We start from the raw sequence: 19,752 nt of genomic DNA, 5'->3' as shown, positions 1-19,752 counted from the left end.
TTTTGCCCACTTTGATGACAAACGTAGTTCTTCCGTCTGCTTGGCCTTGACCTCTCCTATTACAAGCAAAATCCCTTCTCTTTTGTTCAGTCCTCAGCACAGGGCAGCTGGGAACACTTAAGTTATGTGCTCTGTGCATGGCAGCTCTTAGGAAAGAATAGGAAGCTAAAAATAAACCCACTTGGGTGGTGTCTCTGGGGCCTCCTATAATGATAAAGCGGGGGGTTAGACTCCGAGGGGAGGGGGGGGAGAGCAGAATTCTGACAGCAGATTCAGAAGCCTTGGCCTCACAGATAGAGTTTCCCAGTTCACAGAGCTGTCTCCCAGGCCCTGGTCAGCTTTCTTAGCAGCCCAGCGGGGTGGGTGGGGGCTCAGGAAGTTTGTGCCATGGGCCCTCCCCTTTGGGCAGCCGCCAGTCCTGTCTCCCCTCCGTGGGTGGAGGAACCAGATAAGAAAAAGACCCTAGATGGACTCTTGTAAATCCCTGTTCCTTCCCAGCAGGCCTTTCTGAACCTGCCAAAGAGATCAGACTGCACCTCCCACGTGTCTCATTGCAACCTCCGTGCCTGGGTTTGCTCTTTTCCTGCCTCAAACCCCCATCCTCTTCCTTCAGAGGTCAACTCTTTTAGGAAGGCAGCCCAGATTAATTCCACCTTTTATTCTGATCTTTCTCTTACTCTGGATACTCTTGGGATGTTCACATTAATTGGGACATTAATAATTGGTACTCACATGTACAAGGCTTAGTTAATATTTTAAGATAGTTACCATGCATTTAAGAAAGCATCTGTTTTTCTCACTCCTCAGGACACAGAAATCCTGAGAGATAGACGGGCAAGGGAAAGAGTGGGCCAGTACTGAGAAGACCTCGCTCTGGTCCCGACTGGGCCACGAACAAGCTAGGTGACTTTGACTTAGTCAGTTCCCCTCTCTGGGCCATGGGCTCCCAATTTGCAAAACGTCCTCTAAGGCCTCATCCGGTTCAGATATCCCGTGGCTCTGTTCAGGGCTCTGTGCACAGAGCTCTCTGGTGCCCTGTTTCTTCCAAGATGTGGCCTTATCTCTCTTGCCACATGTGTCCCTGGCCCGGGTTCCTGCAGCTCAGACGCACTGTGCGCTCTAGGGCTTCAGACCCACTGAGTCTGCGAGCCACGAATGAAGCCGTCCACGGGAGAAGTCACGGGGAGGCTCAGCTCTTTCCCTGGCCCTGGGCAGGTGCTGTTAAAAAGCTGATGCCCAGGTCCTGTTCCTGGATAATCAGATTCATGGGTCTGGGGTGGGGCCCAATCACCTTGCTTGAGTCATCTATTGCTGCAAAACAAAATGCTCCCAAACTTGATGGCTTACAAAACAACCACCATTTTATTTACTCAAGATCTGAGGAGTAGGAGCTGAGATGGGAACGTTGAAGGTGGCTTCAGTCCTTTCTCCACGTTCTCTCTCTCTCTCAATCTCTCCAGCAGGGTAGTCTAACTTCTTCTAAGGTGGCTGGCTTCCAAGAGGTGGTGTTCCAAACATTGAAGGCAGAGCTGCAGCTCTTTTACGGCCCCATCTAAAGTTATATGGCGATCGTTCTGCCTCTTTCTGTTGTTCAAACTAAGTCCCACGGCCAGCCCAGATTGCAGGGAGGAGAGACAGATGCCACCTTGCCGTGGTCGGCGCTGCAGAAGAGCCCGTGGGATGGGAGATACCATCGAGGCCATCTTTGGAAACACAACTTACCATAATTTAAGAGCAGTCTCCAAATGCGTCTGCTGTGGCCCATGTCCCCGGAAGCCTGCTTTCCACCTCCCCCTTTCGTTTGCCGGTCAGACAAGGAAGGCTCAGATGGCCTCACAGCGCTGGTCTGGGGGGTCTTGTTCTCGATGCACATTGGTTTTCTCAGTCAATATCACTCTAATCTTTTGTATTAGTAAATACTGATTATCCACCTATTATATTGGCAAGTGTTAGAGACCAGGTGTTAAAAGCATAAAATAAGAAAAAAAAAAAAAAACCTTAAAAACACCCCCGAACAAAACAAACAAAAAACATAAACTAGACATCCTTCCTGTCTTCGAGTTACTCACCATCCAGGAGCAACCCACTTAGGGGATTGCCCCGGTCAAATCATTGCAACTCTCCTGCTGATTGGGGAACTGAAGGTTCTGAGTTAAACTTAGGAAGACGATTGTGGACTCTCTTTTAAACAATGTGCCGGGAAGGAGTCGTGTTCAAGGGCTATATAAATGTTTAATATTTGAGTGAATGGCCAGAATGGTGAGTGTTTTATGCCCATCGCCTCCCACCAGCCACATCTAAGGTCCATACAAGGCCTGAAAGATGAAAATCAATAGAGATAATGCTTTAAATGGTGGACATCAAACATACCTTTGGTCCGAGACGCAATTACATGAACAACAACATCAAAGAGAGAACGGAATGATAGGAGGGTTGAGAGAGATGGAGAAGTCAATGAACCCAAGGGTCCATTATAAACAGACAAGAGATATAGTGTCCCCACGACCGCAAGTGGTCTGCTGACCTGTCCGGCGTCCCTCTTGGAAGCCCATTGCCATCAGAAATGAGCCCCTTTCCCAAGACAGGCCAGGCACAGCCCCAGGATGCCAGGCCTGCCTGTTTCTTGGGAGAAATGCAGCTTTATCTACAGGCACTGAGTTTGCCCTGCACGGAAGTTGCTTTCCCCTCACTGCAATTAGTCTTCAGGCTTCACACAACACTATAAGTGTTCAGCCACCTGCCTGCCCCACATCATTTTTATTGCTCCCCTCAACTCTAGCTTAGGCTTTGGGGAGGGGGTGGGAGTGGGGGATGCAAAAGAGAAAAAGTGGATGCAAGTCTTTCTTGCCTGGATGCGTGACTGGGCTAGTGGGTTATTGTCTGGTTGCAGGGCTGGTCAAGAGACTGAATGGGGGTGCCTGCTGGGTCCCTGTGGTTCTTCCTGGCTCAAAAGCTCAGCTACAGCCTCTGTTCTGAGCCTGGATCCAGTGGGTTGAAGGAAGTATATGATGATAAACAGGTGCCTCTCCTCACAAACGTTGGCTCCAGGCACTCCGGGAAGGGTGGGGGGTTCAGACGCCTGCTTATGCCAACAGGCTGTCCGCTTCTCTGTCCATGGGGAAAGCAGAAACACGAAGCTATTCTGGTCTCGTCTAGGGAGCCATTATGTATTGAATTTCCAACGTCATTATCTCCAAAGGGCAACATTGCTCGTTTTCTCCCATTTGCGTTCACTGGGAAAAGACAAATGGGTGCATATTTGTGGAGTGGAAAGGCGGGGTGGGGGGGGTGGGAGGGGAGGAGTAGTCATGTGCTCGATTTGGACAACCAGCAGCTCTGGAAGAGGCATGCTCATAATTAGAGACTGGCACCTTGAGGTGACACTTCACACTTACACGGCAAGTTTAAGTTAATCAGGCAGAATTAGTTCTCTAGACTAATGGCACTGGGGTGGATTTTTCACTTAGAAATAAATCTCATGCATGCTCTGGCGTGCCTTGTTTCCTGACATATGTTATAGTTTTCCTGTGAGAAGAGAGGGTGAAGTTTTATTTCAGACCTCCCCCACTCTGCCTGCCTTTGCGTTCTTCCCTTCTCAAAATCCAGATCCTGCTATAAAGGTGGCTAAGGAAGGGGGCACTCTGGGGGGGCCGGCTCCAGGAAGAGAGGTGCTGGGGTTGGTATGTGTCAGGTGTATGCAAGTGTAAATGGCAGGAGGGGGTCTTCCAGGTGAGAAAGCTTCGCTCGTGCTGAATTTCTGCTTTCTCATGATGCAAGGCTGTCCTTCCGAGGTGTTCCATCCTATTCGTACCAGTTAGGACTGTGTTGGCTACATGGAACAGAAAACCAGCTACATTTCTGTAATGGGAGCTGAATTTTCTCAGGTGACAAGACCTGGAATGTAAGAAGGCTGCTTTATCTCTAGGCATCACATTCATATTTCTGACAAAAAATGGATGAGGAGGAAGAGGAGGAGAAGTAGGAAGGAGAAGAGGAGAAAGTGTTCAAGGTGAATCTGGAGAGGTTGGCTGGGACACAATCGTGCAGGGTCTTGGGAGCTACAATTCCCTTGAATTCAACTAGTTATAGATGGGTCACCAGGCAAGACACTGGGGTTTACAAATGGAGTGAGAGGCCAGGCTGCCCCCAAGGACTTCCCAGTCCATTAAGGCCACACACAGGCAATTATACATAGTAAAAGCCAGACGATGATGTGCACCATTATAAATGCAGAGTCACAACACCGTTCGTTCGTGACAGCAGGACAAGACGGCCTTAATTTCAATAAGATGATGTTTGGATTTAGCTTTGCAGAGTAGGTAGGATTCTCACAAGGGGAGAAGAGAAAGAGGGGATGTTTTAAGCAGAGAAACTATACGAGCCAAGATTGGGGGCAGGCAAGCAGGCAGCATATTCAGATCATTGTGAGTGGCCCTCTTGGGCTGGGGGACAGCATTTGTAAGGATTGGGGTGACAGGGGTGGGGATGGGATGGGGAAGGCCGAGCAAAGAGTGGGGTCAGGAGATGGAGCACAGAAGATGGGTGGGTACTGTGTTGTAAAGACTGGACGTTGTATTAAGAAGTTGGACTGTAGCGTGTAGAAGACACGGAGCTGCTGAAGGTTTGAGTCACATCTGAGCTGCAGAAAATACTGAAGAGTTGATAGCTAGGGGGTGGGGAGACTAAGGCAGAGTCTCCAGCAGGAATCTAGCAGAAGAGAGAACTGATCTAGAACAGAAGCAGTTGGGGGAGAGGAGTAAGGATGGTACATGACTTCTCGGGTGAGTGACTGGGTGGGGGCAATGCCATTTAGGAATTCAAGAAAGACACGGGAGGGGAAGCACTTTTGGGGTGTGGGGAGAGTCAAATGATGGATTCAGCATGAGCAGTGCTGGGTCCCTGGGGATTACTCCTCTAGGTCTCTGGGGGTGAGGACCAGGCTGGAGAGTGCGGGGCCATCAGCCCTAAGCGGATGGCAAAACCATGGTTGTGGATTGGATGGTCCAGGAATTGTGTAAAGCGACAAAGTTCCCCACATGAACTGCTTGAGGGAGAAGTCGGAGGGGTTCAAGAAAGACAAGTCAGGGAGGGCAGAAGGGACCAGGTTCAAGGAGCAGTTTGGAAGTGAGCAAGCTCTTTCAGACAAGGACTTAAACGGTTCTCTCCTGGGGTTTGAGGGCTCAGCATTTGGCTGGGGGGAGGTGGTACATTCGAACTTCTATAAAGCAAAGTGAGTGTGAGTGGATTGAAAGTAGCAGTGGATTGAAAGTAGCAATCCAGTGAGTGGATTGAAAGTAGCAGGAGGTGGTACATTCGAACTTCTATAAAGCAAAGTGAGTGTGAGTGGATTGAAAGCTTCAGTCTGCACCCGAGGATGAAATGGTACCCCAAAAGCCACCTTGGAGGGTTACCTGCTAGGAGAGGCGGGGGTCTCTCCCCAAGATTTCTGGTCTTGCCCCTTTAATTTTCCCTGCTGGCCCTCCACTTCCAGTCAGTCGGTCTGCAGCTCTGTGCCCCGGGTGCTGACATGCTGAAAGGCTATTTTTGCCACAGTGCCTGGGGACGAGGCGAGTGCTACCCACACGGGGTTTTAGTGTTTAGTAGCACAGTTGTGAGTTACTTAGCTCAGCCCAAGCTTTAAAGCATGAAGCTGTCCCTTGTGCTCCCAACAGTTAGGCTATCCTTCTGAGCCTTAGGTCTTTTCATGACTCCAATTCTGTCTGCGTGGGGAGCGTTTTAGAAACGGTTTCTAGCCTTTCTTGTCCTACTTCCACCATGGCTGTGCGCCCCTGCCCCAGCTCTCTCTCTCTCTGCTCCCAGGGCCTTTAGAGAAGCCACGTTCTCTTCATTTGGGGGGCCAGGCCCGTTTTGCAACTTCACATTAGCATTGTGCTCACAGCCCCTGACCCGTTGCTGTGGGGTCCCCCTACATCCTAAGCTAGCCACTCCCCAGTTCTTGCTTGCAACAGTTTTCCTAATGCCCTTCAGTGGCTTCCCATTGTCCTGAGGATAAAAGCTGGATTCACCCAGGAACTACCAGGCCTGCCTGGTCTAGTATCTGTTTCCTACCCCAGCCTGTCACCCCTGCTCAAGGGCCACAGAGGCTCCTTCCATGCCATGCCCCTGGTCAGCAGAGCTAACAGCTGCATCCAGGAAGTAATCTCGCCAAACACCTTGGAATTTTCTGCCGGGAAAGGGGCTGCTACTCCAGGTGACTTGGCTTTGGAGTTCCTTTTTTCCCCAAACAGACTTGCAAAGCCTGGGTTTGATGTGTCCCCACCAGGAGGAACTCCAAAGAGCAGCACAGAGAAATGGCCGAAAGGCAACATTCAAGGTCATCTGGGAGGGATTAATCTGCTTGCCCAAGGTCGTGGGCCTACCGAGTGGTGAGTGGTGTGGTTTCGTCTCTCTCACCAAAGGAAGAGGGAAGACAGCTGTCACCAAATCTTCCCTTGTGGAGGAAAATTCAGGGACAGAAAGGTGACTCGGTCTGTGTCAAGTCTCATGGATCGGCAAGATTGCAGCCAGGCTTAGAGCTTTAGCTTTCAGAGCCATCCACAGAACTTGGGGACTGTCTCAGAACCATGTCCATTTTGTCCAAGGTCCTGTGCTCAATGGGTCAGAACTGTCATTCTGTTGGTCTCCCTTGGGCTACCTACTTGTTCTCAGTAGCCACTTAGGGCTTCCAAATCTGTGCAAAGCCTTTTTGAATTCATGATTACCTTGGGGTTTTGAGACCTGATCGTTTGTTGAAATAATCAAATCATCTAGGGTTAGAGCTAGAAGTGGCCTTAGGATTATCTAGTCTCCTTCCTTTCGCAAATAAAAATACTGAGGCTGACGGTTGGGGGTGTTAGAGATAGGGCTGGGCCCCTTCCCGGCGGTACCCCTGGCCCCAGGGTTGGGGGTCTTCAAGGAAGTCCCTGTGGCCCTGCCTAGGTGTGGATAATTACAGTGTCTCTCGGGAAACACCCCTCATCCTGTCTGCCCCAGTCCTGGCTCAGCCTGGGCAGCCTTGTGGCAGGCAGCATGGCTTCCTGGCTCCCAACCGAGTGGTCAGCTGTGTTTCTGTGGTCTCTGCCAGCCCCTGACTCGGCCCCTTCCTACAAGCCCTGCTCCTCTCAGTGGCGGCTGGTTTGTTGAGCACTCCCTCTGAGCTCCTGGGCTCAGCCTCCCCGGAGGTGAGTGTTCCCACAGCCATTGTCGCCTGTGAGGAAACTGAGGCGCAAGAGCTTCCCTTAGCCATTGGCTCAAGGTTACATCACGGGTAGACGTGCAGAGCCAGGACTTGCGTCTTGAAATTCAGCTGTCATCTTGAATTTGGAGGCTGAGGATGGGGTGGGCGGCAGGATTGCGACCCGGCGGGGCCAGGATGAGGGGCCCTGGAAAGGGGGTTCTGGGCAGCACACCTGTCCGTCGGGTGAGCCCCCCACCCCAGGCTCCAGCTGGAAATGACAACTACAACCAGAGCGCGCTCAGGCGCCCACGACACGCCATTCATGCTTCGGGTACACATTCCCCTTAATTGCCAAGCCTCCCAATTAACGTGGGTTGCTGTGTCTGGTGCCGGGTTATTTTCCCGTTCCCCTCAGTTTACTATTTCGGAGAGACGCTAGCTCTGTCACTGTGTTTGTCTCGCTGCCTTCCCACCCCTCCCCCGAAGGAAACCAAAGGGCCGCGGCTGCTGGCAACTCCCGGGCGCGGGCCCGCCCCCTCGGCGGCGGTCTCCTGTTGCTTCTGGAGCCGGCCCGCCCTCGGAGACGCGGCCCCCCTCACCCTCCCAGGAGCGGGGAGCAGAGGGGCTGCGCGCGCGACGCCAGCCCGGGACACGGCGGCGGCCCGTCCCCGAGCCCCGCCCCCTCCCCCCCCCCCCGCCGGCCGCCCGCCCGCCCCCGCCCTGCGCAGGAGGGGAGGCGGGAAACACGCGAGAGCCTCGCCCACCGCCCTGCCCCCAGCGCCGCCGCTCCCAGGCTCCTCGGCCTCCGTGCGCCCTCCGGGGATCGTCCGCGACGGGCCCGCGCTGCGCAGGTAGGCGGCGGCGCGGGAGGCAAAGTTGGGCTCTTCCTCCGAGGAGGGCGCGAGGCCGGGCGCCGGGAGCTGCCGGCTTTTGTTTGTTTCGGTGGCTGTGAGCGGCCCTCGCGGGCCCGGGGCGGCCCGGGCGGCGGAAACGCGCCGGGGGCTGTAAACGCGGAGGTGGCGTCGGAAGGGGAGCGCGGCCGCCTTGGGGAGGCCGGCCGCGGCGGTGGGGGCGAAGCCGGTGGCCGCTGCCGGGAGCTCGGGGCTACGGTGTTTGGGAGAAAGGGAAGGGGCAGCTCCCACCCTGTATCCAGCGGGAGTTTCCCCTTTGTTACTGGGAGGCTGTGGACACTTGAGCGTGGGCATGTGAAGACGGGGAGGTGGCTGGTTGCGAGTGTAGACACACCAGCAATACAAAATGGGGCGGCTGGTTTGGTGTTGGGCGGCATGGGAGCTGAGGCTGGGCGGTGGGCAAGGGGATGGGGAGAAGGTAAAGAAGGGCTGGGGTTCCAGAGCGTGGGATTCATGAGAATGTCTGCATTGGTTGTTTTCGTTTTTTTTTTTCCTCTTCTTGTTTATCCAGTCCTGTTTTCTTCCAGGGGGCCTCCCTGATCCCCCATTCTCCCCTTTCCTCATGCCCAGCCCCCCTGGCAGAGCCTCCCCCATTGTGTCTTGCTGGGCTTCCATGGACACTTGGAAGAGCAGCCCCGGCTCCTGGCGCTTGCTTCTGGCTCTTACAAGTGGTGGCTGTTAGAGAAAGCACCCGAGGGTGGGAGCAGCTGAGCTGGAGAACGGGCCTGGTCAGGCCCTTGCCGCCAACCCCCAGACATGGGGGGCTGGCTGGCTGCTGAGCCTTCTGCCCAAGACCGTGGCCTCTGTCTCCACTTCCTTTGTCTCCTGGGCGTTGCGCCCTCCGGCTGGGCCCAAATTTCCCGGTTTGGAGATGGATCAGTGGGCAGCCCATGTCCTCTATGCAAGGACCCCCACCCTGGGGGCCCAGCGCCCTGGGATTGTGGATGTGTGGATGTGTGTATCTGTTTCTGCAACTTAGCCTTTTGCACGTGACCTCCCTGGTAGTTGCCATGGAAACTGCTCTTCAATTCCCAGCCTCCCTTCCTTTTCCTGCCCATTCCTCACCTCCATATCTCCTCCCCTCCCCCCAATATGGTTGCCTGGATACTGGTTATCCCTGGCTTCTCTGGCTGGGAGACCCTGGACAGCTAGCTCCCGCACGGGACTGAGTGGCCGTGTACCCACTCCAGTCCTCCCCACAACACGTCACAAACCTCTTCTAGGTCCTCAACTCAAGAGGCTGAGCACTGATCAGAAATTCAGTCCCTCGGCTGCTGCTTTCTCCCTGCCCTGACCCCGAGAAAGTTTGAGGCTCCTGGCCCCAGCTGGCCATCTCCTCTCAGCCCCCGAGTCTTCCTGGCTAACGGGATCCGGCAGCTCCGGGCCCAGTAGAAGGCTCAGAGCCTCCACAAAGGAGGGAGGACGGGTTGTGGCTGAGCAAGAGAGCAAAGGGGGTGGGAGAGGGCAGGGAGAGGACACGGAGTGGAGACAAGGCAGGGAGGAGAGGGAAGCCAGAAAGAGCGGGAAAGAGAGGAGCTAGGCAATAAGATGGTACGAGTTGGGCCATCTGCTCCCATTGGGCTTCCGGCCACCCTCTCCCCTGTAGGCACATTTTCCTGCTTCCTGTGGCTCCTCCGGCCATGTCTGTGCACCTAGGAGAAGGAGCCGGTTCGCAAAGGGCTCTTGCATTGCTAGGGCTTCTCCAGAACCGCATGGCTTCTATGGGTGTTCAAATGGTAGACACAGAGGGAAGAATGGCCTTCCTGGCCTCTGGGCTCTTTGGACTGACGGAGGGTCCATTTCAATCATTCAGTGAACTGTTTTAAGAACCTACCAGGTGTTAATCGCTGGGGACACTCGGGTGAGGAAGAAGAGAATCCTAGATTTCTCAGAGCCAGAGGGGCCTTGAGGGAACATCCACTCAGGACATCACGTAGTGGTCACGCACCCAGTGGTGGCCAAGGCCTTCTGGCTGCTCAGCTGGGATTTGTGACACACGCTCCCATCCCACGTCTCTTGTCTTCTTTTCTCTCTTGCCAGGAGTCCTCTGGGGACTGAGATGTCCCTTCCAAATGCCCAAGGTGGGTACCCTAGTGAGCAAAGAGCCTGCTCCATGATACTGACTTGGAGGGTGTGGCAAGGAGAGGGAGGGGACAAAGAGCTGTTCCTTAGGCTCTGGAAGCTTCCCACAGCCTTAGGTGAGCCAGCCCACCTGGATCTGCCCTAAATCAGAGCACACGCTCCCCGGCTCCCCAGTCCTGTTGGACTTAGCTGGCTGCCATCTGGAGGGCAGACTGTGCCAGGCAGCCCCTAGGACTCACTGTCTAACAAATCGCCCACCCACCTCTGCCCCAGCGCCTGAGCGCCCTGGAGGAAGCAAAGCAGTCTTGACAGGCACAGTCCCTGGAGGCAGAGAGCCTGTGGTAACAAGGCTCTGAGCCCGGAGGCACAGACCCAGGTTCTAGTCCTGGCTCTGTCCCAAGGGCAAGTGCATTCATTCCACAGATATCCTTTTGGACGCAAACGGAGCTTTTCGGGGAAGTCAGAAATGGTTTAGATTGATTTCAAGCAGGTGGAAGCCTCCACAATTTTAGACCTGTTTCTACATCTGTCAATAAGGGGGTTAGATTCCATGATTTCTAAAGCATTGCTTCCTCTAATTTTTTGTAGATTATACAGTCTTGAAAGAGAGCCCTTTTCTCTCCAGGTGCCCAGTTGTATTCATTATTTCATAATACAGGGGTTGCAGCTGAGCTGAGCAGGAAAGGGGCTGGTCTCTGGTTCCTTTGGACACAGTCTCCCCTTCCAGCTCGTCGGACAGGAGGTGCTCCAGAAGCTGAGACTGGGCTTTCTTCCCTCTGGCTGTGGGAGCCGGCCCCTCCTAGACATTGGTCTACCTGTTTTGTTCTGCCAGGATGCAGACAGGCTGGGAAGAGCGTTCAAAGAGCCGGCCTTGGTGAGGATGAGATCCAGGGCCACCGGTCTTGGGTCTGTGAAATCCCGGGGAGGGAGAGCCTTTGGCCAGCTGGTAACTGTGGCCAGAGGAGCTGAACAGGGCCCTCTGTCCCTGATGAGCAGCAGAATATCTCTGGCCCAGACAAAAGCCTGGAACCAGTTTGGCAGTATCCTCTTTGCTCTGGAATAGGAGGGAGGAGGGAAGACCTTGACCTGGGGAAGTATGAAGTCAGCTTGGAGCTCACACAGGAACACGTTTGTTACAAAGATATTCAGGGCAAGGGGGAGCATGAAGTCCAGGAAGGGGGCTAGGGCCCTGGGGACCAGGCTGGGCCATGGGAATGTGGCTGTTCCCGCTGCTTAGAGCATCTGACTTGGGCCAGAGGGGGCCGAGCAGGAGGGAGTTGGAATGACAGTGACCCCCACACAACCGGAGGCCAAAGCCAGGCTCCGAAGAGACCAGATTAATTCACGGCCTCCTTTTAACAAATGGCCACTGAGTCCCTTGGATGCGTTAGGCTGGGTGGGCGTCTCAGGGCCCAGCGGAGCTGTGAAATGGCAGTCCCCCACTCCCAGAGCCCTACTGCTCAGCTGGATCGGTTGCTTTACCCTGTCCCTTCCTCCCATTGGGACGGCTCTGCGACCTTCCTCCGCAGGAAGGGCCTGGCACTCATGCCCACGTGGGCTCACACGTGCACACACGTTCCCTTTCTGACACATACCTAACCTTCCATCCCTTGCCCACACACCCTCTCACCTCGCCCAGCTGCAGTCTCACACCCAGACCATTGTGACGGCCCCTTCTCTCGCTTTGTCGGCCCCGATCCACTTTCCCAGTCATCCCGCGGAGGGGGTCCAGCTGCGTCACACGTCCCTCGACTCTCCCTTGTCCATTAATGAGGACAGGTGCCGGGCGCCGGTGCTCAGGCTCTTGTAACCTCGCTGCAGCCATGCTCCCAGCACCGTCCCCAGATGGTCATCCCTGGCCTTGTATTTGCCTCCCGTCTGCCTACACTCAGGTCCTGCCCGGGATGAGCCCTGACTCTGGCCCCGCGGAGCAGGGGCTGGTGGCCTTGGGAGACACACGGACTTGGGTTCTGCTCTGGGTTCTGACGCTTCCTAGTTTTCTTGACTGAAGCCTCAGTTTCCTTATCTGTCAAGTGGGCGTGAGGATAATCAGGGCGAGCTCTGTAAGGTGCTGAGCATGGTGCCTGGGGTTTAGCGAACAGTAGATATTAGCTGTTACGATGACGATGATAGTAATGACATTATTATTATGAGAACGGAGTAACTATTATTAAATCAGCCTTCGAGGCTCCTCTCAAGTGCTCATTCTTTCAAATAGTTTTTTCCGAATTCCCAGTAAACAGAAATGCTTTCCTCCTCCCTGGCCTGCTGAACTCCCTGATGATTCTTCCCTGAGAGTGGGCGGCCCATCGTGCGTGCATTTTAGCGACATCCACACGTGTCTTCTCCCCCCCACCTTCCTGACCTCTTCAAAGGCAAGGTCTGTTCCCCACACGGTACCCGGCGTGGTGCTGGACACATGGAGAAAGTCCAGTGAGCATGGGTGAACTGAACATATGGGAAAAAGTCCTCACCCACTAGGAGGTGTGGAAAGCCCACTTGTCCCTCAGAGCTGTCTCCCTGCCTGGCCCTCACACCCAGGTGCACACCACACACTCTGAGGGCGTGCACTCCTTTATGCCCGGGTATCATCTCCCTGTGCCCAGTTCCTTTGGCAGAGTCCAGAAAACAAGAATTTGCCCCCATCCGAGGGCTGGAGGATGCTCAAGGTCTGACATCAGTGGAAGGAAGGTGTTTCATCATTCCATTTGGTGACAGAGCCCCAGAGAGCAGAAACGAGGCAGTGGAAGGGAGAGAGGCACTGAGAGAGGTTTTAAATTCCTTAAAAATCCTATGCAGATGCTCAGGTTGTTCTGAGCTTGGATTGGCTTATAACTACAAGGGATAATGATCCTGAACACCATTCCCTGCATCATTGACATTTCTTGTGCTAAGTGTTAGAGCTCCAGAGATGCCCAGAATGTGCCTCTTTCCCCAAGGAGTCCATAGTCTGATGGGGGAGACACACATGGGAGGGGGTGGGGGCCTTGGTTCAGGGGGAGCAGGGGAAGGAGGACGTGTGGCAGGAGCGAGGGGACAGTGTGTTTCCTGCAGTGGAGGCAAACAAGGTTGGGTAAATCCTCCCTACGTGCATTTGCACCCACCTTCACCATCTGGAGGTAGGGCCAGTTTCCAGGTATGCAGGCCTGTGGGTCAGGGTTTGTCCCCAAGCCACTGCCACCGTGAACCAAGGCAATGTGAATATATGAAAAGCACTCTGTGGGCTCAAACACGCAGGCCAGAGCTGTGCTTTCCCGGAGCTGGGCTGGTGGGTAGAGCCGTGCAAGGGGGCTGGCCAAGCTGCCTGGTCCTGTGGTCTGCCTGTGGGGTGACGTGGGCCTGGCCCCACGCCTCCGGCCCTGGCAGCTGCTTCGAGTTTCTGTTTCTGCCTCTGGGACTGCTTGTCCAGCCTCTCTTGAAGGGGCCTTTGTTAGCAGGCATGCGGAGGAGGTGATCCCTTGGCTGGCCTGACTCACTCATGTCTGCCCAGCCCGCTGGGGCTCTGACCCAGGGCTTCTGTGCAGATTCCCCGGAACTGGATGGAGTTCCCCTGGGCGACGGGGCCCGGGCCCCTGTGCTTGCCGTCAGCAGGCCGCAGCCCCGCTCCCTGACTCACTTGGATGGCTTGTGTCACTGGCCGGTGGCGGAGCCGGCCACACCGCCCTGCCCCATGCACCTGCCTCTGCGGGCTGGTGAGGGCTGGCGTGGCGCCGTGGACACTCATGGCTGGTGCTGACAGTGGGGCGACGGAGGGCACTGTGCCCCCACTGGTGGATCAGCCTGGTGGAACCAGGCCTATGTTTGTGATTTGTGAACTCTGTGTGTCCCTTTCTAAGGAAAGGGCCTTATTTTTTTTTCATGGTTGTTCTTTTCTTCCTTTGACCATGTTTCTCTTCCCAGAAGGAACTCCACGTTAAAGGTAACGTGCCTCTGGGTTAAAATAATAGCTCCTCTCTAATAGAGGAGCTTTGCCTCCCTCATTCCCCCTGGGCAGCCAGGCTGGATTGGGTCCGGGCTCTAGAGAAAGTGCTTTGGGGCAGGGGACCTGTGGAGCCTCCAGCCTCCCAGCTGTGGGGGCATCGTCCTCCTCCATGAGTGAAGGAGGGTGGTGGGGCAGACCCAGAGATGGGGCCCCTCGGGGAGGCCCGCCAGGCCCTAGGTCCTGCAACGCAATGAGAGGGACCCAGTAGGAAGGGGCCACCCTTGGAGGGGTCAGCATGATGGTCTGGGCCCGAGGTGCCCTGCTACGCATGCGGGCAATGCAGGGAATTCAGTAACGTGTCGCAGCCGCCGTGGGCCCCTCGGGCCTCCTCCGGCATCGCTATCCTCCACTCTCTCCTCAGTCTCAGGCTGTGAGTCCTCTCTGTTCATCAGCCCCTCTTTGGAACTTCGTAAGGGGGCCAGTCATTCCAAGCTAGGTTATTAAACAGAATAATTGATGTTTAATGTTTATTTGAGGGGTACTTAAAATGCAAATCAAGGGAACAGGTTGCCTTTTCCTCTGGAGGCCACAGATCCATCAATGACCTCTGGTTGGACCCAAAGCACTTGTTTTAAATGCAGCTTTAAAAGCCTTTGCTGGGTTTTGGCTCTGTGGTTCTGAACCATAAAAGCCTAGCTCCTATTAACGGGAGCATCAGATACCATGAACAGGGCACAGGGCTCCACGCTGCTTGCCAGGAAGGTGAACAGATGTGCGAGTGATGGGATGGGGCTGGGGGCTATTTTGTTTTTAACTGAACTGAAAATTTTGTATTATTTTTTTAACAGATTTGATTTTTTTGGAACAGGGTTAGGGTTAGGGTTAGGGTTGCCGAACAATTATACATTTGCAGAAACATTGAGCAGATAGTGCAGAGAGATCCAACATAATCCCCCCTGCACACAGTTTCCCCAAGTTTTTTTTCTTTTTTTTTTTTTTTTAAAGATTTTATTTATTTGACAGAGAGAGAGAGCACAAGCAGGGGGAGTAGTAGGCAGAGGGAGAGGGAGAAGCAGGTTCCCCCTGCAGAGCAGGGAGCCCGATGCGGGGCTCCATCCCAGGACCCCGGGATCATGACTGAGCCGAAGGCAGATGTTTAACCAACTGAGCCACCCAGGCGCCCCTGGTTTCCCCAGGTTTTAACATCTTATGTTCGTGTGGTACGTCTGTCACAATTGATACATTATTATTAACTAGAGTCCATACTTTATTCAGACTTCCTTAGTTTTCCCCAATGTCCCTTTTCTGTTCCAGGATCCCATCTGGAACAGAAATTATGTTTAGTCGCTTAGTCGTTTAGTCGTTAGTCGTTCTGTCTCTGGCTCTTCTTGGCTGTGACAGTTTCCCAGACTAGCCTGGTTTTTGATGACCTTGACGGGTTTGGGGAGGATGGGTCATGTATATTGTAGGATACCCCTCGGCCTTGGATTTGTCTGATGGTTTTCTCATGGTTCGACTGGGCTTATGGGTTTTGGGGAGGAAAATCACGGAGGTGAAATGCTGTTTTCATCACACCATGTCACCATCAAGGGTACGTACTCTCAGTGTGAATCATCACTGTTGATGTTGACAGGACCGGGTTTTCAGCCCCTTTCAGCGCCCCCTCCTCCCCCCAAAGCTGGCCAGCTGTTACTGCCTCAGCTCTTGCAAGTCATGGGGCAGCACGGAGACTTTTCAGCCAGGGGAGCCTCGTTAAGGAGAGAGCATAAAGCAGAAAGTGCTCTGTGCCAAATCTGTGCTAACAACAGGCAACAGGTGCTCGCCAAGTCTGGGGAAAGATGTGTAGAGTTCTGTCCCTAGGCTGCAGTGGTAGTTGGACAAAGACAACTTTCTCAACCTTGGCTGCGCATCAGGGAAGGGCATTCCCAGTGGTGGGAACAGAATACGCAGAGGCCTGGAGATCAGTGCACCCTTGGCAGGAGACTGGAGTCGACTGTCTTAGCTGGAAGTCTGGGAGAAGATACTAGAAGAGGAGAAAAGGGATAGACCTAGAGTGCCACAGTAAAAGTTCCTATTTTTAAAAAAATGAATGAGATACTGGGGCACCATGAATGTGTTTGAGTTTGAGAGGGAAGTGATCAGAATACCGGTGAGGCAGATTAACCAGGCAGCCGTCAGTCTGTCCAGGACGGACGGGCAGGAGGGGGTTGAAGGTGGGGACAGCTGTTGTCATATGAGGCAAGCTCCTGCAGCCACCAGAGGCTCAGCGCTGAAGGTTCTGGAGTGGAGTGAGCAACGGAAGAGAAGTCCAGATCAGAGGGATATCGCAGGAGTCAGCATGGCCTGGACTCTGCCACAGATAGAGTGTGGAGTCTGGAAGGCTACCCTGTGGACTGGGTTAGATCGTAAGCTCCTGGAGGGGGACTGTGTCATTCTAGTACCCTCAGTGATGGTTCCTGGGCAAAAGTAGGCCGTCAGTAAAGGTTTATTAGCTTGATTCCTGGAAGGATAATAGCGCCGTTCCTTCCAAAGTTACCCCTTGTTACAACGTTACCTTTCTTTGCTCCACCTACGTGCAGGCAGATGGCAGCTGTGAAAGCAATCTGATTTAAAGACTCAGGCGACAATGGACGTGACCCTTAGGATGAGAAGTTATTTACCTTTGAAAAGAAGCATTTGGTGAAATTAAAACATCTCCCCTTGGGAGAAAGTTGTGGGTGTGGATCTGTTTTGGAGCAGGAGTGGTCTTCGGTTCTATACCCGGATCTAATTCCGAGCCTCATCAGAGAAAGAGGGATCTGCAGCTGGGCAGCCCCCCCGAAAGGCTGCCGGGGGTTGGGCCGGTAGTTCCGTTGGCTTCCCCAAACCCCGATGCACGGGGTCCCTCCAACTGGCCTGGGACACTGCCCGGCTGCAGCAGGCATGCGCTAACCGTCGGCAGGGCAGAGCGGCAGGGCGCCCGGCCTCCGCTGTGGGGGGGCGGGGGCTGCGGACAGAGACCGGGGTGCGGCAGCTGGGCGGGAGGGGGCAGAACTGTGAGCTAGCCTTGGGAGGTTGTCTGGGAAGTAGGCTGTCTTACAAATGGTCAGCGTCGTCAACACCGCCGTCGCCACCCCCGGCACCTTCGGCCACCATGGGCAGGGATCAGGAGCAGGGTGGGGGTCGGGGGGTGCACCAAATACAGTTGCTCCCCCTTTCCCTCACAGCAGCCACAGGTATACTCGGAGATCTGGGGTGGAAGAGTCTCCGTCCTGGTCCATCTTGTCCCAAAGCCCCCTAAACCCAAGAGGCGGGAGGATTAGGGCTGCCCGAGGCGTGGTACCCTGGTTTTGCAGAAGTCTGCCTGGCCCCGCCAAGTCTCAGGGCCCGGCCCTCCCAGGGGACACACCGAGGGGACTTCTCATGGAGACAGTGGCTTCTCCCAGAAGGACTTTGGGTTTGGAAGAAGGCTGGGCATCGGGGCTGGGCCTCAGGCTCCCGCACCCTGTCCAGCGGGCTGCCTGGACAGCGGAGTGCACGTGCCTTCCACTGGGCAGCAACCCTGCAGCTGGGGGGGGATGCGGGGCTCCAGATGTTCTCCCCAGGAGCAGCATCGCCCAGTGCATTTTCCTTTCTCTGCTCTTTGGAGCATCTGCGTGACTAGGGCATGCAGGGCTAGGGTGGAGGCAACGGAGGCAGGCACGGGTGCAGGCCCACGAGGGCCTCACAGGGGGGACAGCGGCCTGGAGGCTTGTTTGAGGTTTCTCCAGAGCAGATTGTCTTGTCTCTCAGCAGTCCCCCCCTCTCTGCTCTGCAACCTGTGTCCTTCCTTTGCCCTGCCTCGCATTCGGTCTCTGTGGGGACTCTGGCCCCGGCTGACCTCGGTTCATTGTGCGGCCCCTTTCTTTGTCTCCTCTGCTAGCCTGTCCCATACTTCCCTTTGGGTGCATCCCCTGTTCACTTTCTCTTCCTCTGGGACTTCCTTCCTCTTCTGCTGCCTCGGGCCCTTGGTGTATCTTGCTGCGTGTCTCTAGTTGGGGGCTGCCCCGTTGTGGACGAAGTGTCACCAGCTCTGTCTGCCTCAGTGAGACTTGTTCTCCCCATGCCACCTGGCTGAGGCCCTGGGTGACAGTGGCGGTTTTTCTTGGGGCAGAACAAGGCAGCGGCTCTGGGGGGCCTTTCGAACCTGTCCAGCCCTGCTCTGCTGCGGGCCAAGGCCCCTCCCTGCCGGTTAGGAGGACGCTGGAGCCTTCCAGAGTTTGGTGGATGGCTGGAGGAAGAAGGCAAGGAAGTGAGAGGAGGGGACCAGGGCCCTTTGCCCCCCGGCTTGGGCTCCTTCTCGCTTTCTCTTCCCCATTTCCCACGAGAAGGTAGAAGAACATGGAGGGGAAGCTGAGGAAGGAGTTGGGGAGTGATAACAGTCATAATATCAACTGTTGATGCTTAAAGTGTAGTCCTGTTTAGCCCTGCACAGAGCTCAGCCCTAACATGACAGCTCCTTTCTTTCTTTCTTTTTTATTTTTTTTAAAGATTTTATTTATTTATTTGAGAGACAGAGAGAGGGTGCACAAGCAGAGGGAGGGGCAGAGGGAGAGGGAGAAGCAGACTCCCTGTCCGCTGAGCAGGGAGCCCTACATGGAGCTTGAACCCAGGACCCTGAGGTCATGACCTGAGCCAGAGGCAGATGCTTAACTGACTGAACCACCCAGGTGCCCCATGACAGCTCTTTTCATGGCCAACAGCAGAAAGCCAACTCCATCTTGGTTAGACAAGGCAAGTACCCCATTCAGAGCCAAACTGCGGGACGGGCAGCGCTGGTGAGGGGGCTGGTGGGCCAGAGCACCCCCAGCCCCGGCCCGCTCCCGGGCCCTTGTCCCCTCACCTCTTTCCCCGCCAGCTCTTCTCCTGTGGGCTGCTGGATGACACCCCCACAGCCTCCCTGATCCCCACACCTCACAGCTTGGCAGCTTTGACGGGACAACCCCTGGAGGAACACTGAAGTCTCAGACCCACTCCTCACCAGGAGACCTATAGGATTGGAGTGGGGGAGGATCCCTGTCCCCTCCAAAAGGAGATGCCCTTCTCAGAAGGGAAGGGTGTGGGCAGACCGGCCATAATGGCCCAGGCACCAAAGTGATTTCTTCTCATCCTCACGGCTCCTGAGATGCGTATTATTATTCTCGTTCTATGTTTCAGAAGCAAAGGCTCCACGAGGTAGAGTAATTTGTTCAGGGCCGCAAAACCGCTGAGTGGCAGGGTAGGAGAGTGGTTCAGAGCAAGGACTCTGGAGCCAGTTTGCTTGGGTTTAAATTCAGGCTCTGCTACTTTCCAGCTCCAGGACTTTGGGCAAGTTACTTAACTTCCCTGGCCTCAGTTTCTCCATCTGTCTCATGGGGATGATCCTAATCATAGCCACCTTCTAGAACTACTGTAGGGATTAAATGAGTTAGGATATTTAAACCACTGAGAAGAGTTCTTGGCGTGACACAAATGCACCCTAATCAGCTGTGCAATTCTGTAATCTGTTAAAAAAAAAAAATCACCCTCCTGAGTAAACAGCTCTCTATCCAACAAGGGACTATAAATTCTCCCTCAAGGGCGAGTTGGCAGGCGGTGTATATTCACTGTATGAATATGGATGAAGCTAGAGATGCTGGGGAGCTTGTTGGTAACGTTCACGC

General features: G+C 54.6%; 1 protein-coding gene across 2 annotated transcripts in view; it reads left to right on the top strand.

The window, feature by feature from the left end:
• Positions 1 to 7,915: 7,915 nt before the first annotated feature.
• Positions 7,916 to 19,752, top strand: part of FXYD6 (FXYD domain containing ion transport regulator 6) — a 30,345-nt gene continuing 18,508 nt past the window's right edge. The window contains exon 1 of one of the 2 annotated variants that reach the window (XM_035009029.1): positions 7,916 to 8,028. The gene's annotated coding sequence lies outside the window, so the exon portion shown is untranslated. The remainder of the gene's footprint in view (positions 8,029 to 19,752) is intronic. The other variant, XM_035009028.1, reaches the window with a different exon arrangement.

This window comes from Mirounga leonina, unplaced genomic scaffold, assembly GCF_011800145.1.
Source record: "Mirounga leonina isolate KUSES-001 unplaced genomic scaffold, KU_Mleo_1.0 Mir_153, whole genome shotgun sequence".
In the NCBI taxonomy this organism is placed as follows: domain Eukaryota; kingdom Metazoa; phylum Chordata; class Mammalia; order Carnivora; family Phocidae; genus Mirounga; species Mirounga leonina.
This window is presented reverse-complemented; position numbering and strand designations above follow the sequence as displayed.